The 2,220-nt window shown below is 41.2% G+C and overlaps 1 protein-coding gene across 1 annotated transcript in view; it reads left to right on the top strand.

Annotated features, from left to right (window-relative positions):
- The window catches only part of TRMT44 (tRNA methyltransferase 44 homolog), a 24,963-nt gene that overhangs the window by 2,223 nt on the left and 20,520 nt on the right, over window positions 1–2,220 (top strand). The window lies entirely within an intron of this gene.

Raw genomic sequence — 2,220 nt, 5'->3', positions numbered from 1 at the left:
CGGCTCCCGGGCGCTGCGAGAGGGCGGGGACGGCGGCCGCAGCGCGGCCCGTGGGGGCTGCCGGAGGCCTGTCCCACCCGAGACTCTGGCTAATGGGACAGACACCGCGTCGGCCTACGTGCGGGAGGGCACATGGCTTTTTCGTCCTCATGGCGTGCTGCTTTTTTGTTACTGCTGTTCTTGCGCTAGGAAGTGTCAGCAGTTGAAATACAAGTTACAGAGCTCAAACACCCGTAGAGCTCTGGTCTAAGCAAGCCCCACATCAACCTGAGGAAAGCACGGTAGGGGCAGAGCTAATGGCTCGCGTCTAGGTACTGCTGAGATGGGAAAAGCACTTAGGGAAGCCAGGCACCCTGCTCCTGAGGAAAAGGCATAGAAAATTACTCATCTTTTTGTCTTTGAAAAGAAGAGGCAAGAAGGGCTGTCTTCGTGCCAGCTCCTGTCATAAGCTGCCCCCACAAAAAGGCTGCTTGTAATGCTAACCTTATTAGGGGTATGTAAGGAGTGACCGTGTCCTTTGCAAATGCGGAGTTAATGAAAAGAAGTAGGCCGCTGTGGCACCCACCTGGCCGAGTTGAACTGTTTGTGTCAACTTTCGTATTGTTTACTATTGCTGAAAAATGTTGCTCGACTAGTTTGGGGGTTTTTTACATGTCATTATGGTAATTTTCTGCAGTAAATCCTACTAAGATAAAGAAATTAGTGTAGAGGTTGACAGCTTTTTACAATAAACTTTGGAAAAAGTGTTGATGTGGATTGAATTCTAATAGTAATGTTTTGAAAAGACTCAAATCTAGAAACAAGCTCACAGTTCAAAAGGACCTATAGTCATTTATTGGGGACAGATGATTTAGAATGCTCTTGTGGCCTATGATTCTTACTGATGCCTTAAAAAAAAAAGTATATGTTGAGCTTTTCTTTTGATGATAAGATGTTCCTGAGCTACATCTAGGGACCCCATCTGTAAGAAAAAGCCTAGAAGAATAACTTTTATAAATAATATGTTTAAAATAAAAAAATGTTGGGGAATCAGCTAAGGGTGAGCCAAGATGGCAGGACTTGGTGTTTGCTCTATTGCTCTGTTTCCCATCACAGAAAATTTTGGAGGCAGTTGAAATTTGATTACTTAGCCAATATAGCATTGTTAGTTTGAAGATTTGCAGTTATCAGACTGTTTGTTTTGATGGTAATTGAAAAACCATTTTCAAAAAAAGTTATTCTGAAGAAAACACTCTGGATAAACAATAGCTAAAAATTTTTTGCAATTTATATACATTATAAAGTGTTATATATATATATACACATTATAAAGTAATAATGTATACGTATCATATGCCATAAGGAATATATAAATGCTTTCAGAGTTACTTTATCGGAAAGATAGAGGGAATAAATTAGGATATTAAGGTTTTTTTTAAAAAAATCGGTAGCGTGTTAGTACTAGGCTTTATTGTACCATTTGTATTTCAATGCAGGCGCCTCTCTTTGTAAGTTATTTCAAAAGAACGCACTCCTCTGTTTTTACTGTGTAGGAGCTAATTATGGTACACGCATGATCGACACAAGAGAATGAAATGTGATAAAAGTTGCAGAACATCTTCTTGAAATATGGTAGAGGCACTGGTGTGTGTTGCCAGTTGTGTCAACCCATCTCAACTTTTCCAGAATCTTTAATGTTTGGAATATCACTGGAGATAAATGTTCTATTCCACGGGTGATAGATACTGTTAAGATCAGTGTCATGGTTGCTGAACATAACTCTTGGAAGTGTTGGAAAAGCGAAACAGCGAAAAATCTGCAAAACACACATTTCCTTAATACGTGGTGCCAGAACAGACCAGTGTTGCCATGGCAGCAATGAGGTTGAGGCCATGTGTTCCCATTCTTCTACTTTTCTCAAGGAACATTTGACATGACTACACAGATTTATATTCTGCTCTTCCCCTTCTCTCAAGGACTGTTTTGCAGTACTTCTGTGGACCTTATCTCTCATTCTTCCTCTTTTCCCACAAAAACAGTGCACCTCTTACACCAAGGGATGTGCTGTGTCATTACTCAAGAAACAATGGCTTGACCACAGTCCCACCCACTCACACATACATACTTAGATAAATACTAGCCCAAGTTTGTATCTAAGTTGGAGGGATGATAATCTGATACCAAATTGTAGGGACAGATTGACAGATTCATGCTCCTTGTCGTGCCCCCCCCCCCCCCCCC

Source organism: Athene cunicularia (assembly GCF_003259725.1).
Source record: "Athene cunicularia isolate RWA chromosome 4 unlocalized genomic scaffold, athCun1 chr4_part1, whole genome shotgun sequence".
In the NCBI taxonomy this organism is placed as follows: domain Eukaryota; kingdom Metazoa; phylum Chordata; class Aves; order Strigiformes; family Strigidae; genus Athene; species Athene cunicularia.
This window is presented reverse-complemented; position numbering and strand designations above follow the sequence as displayed.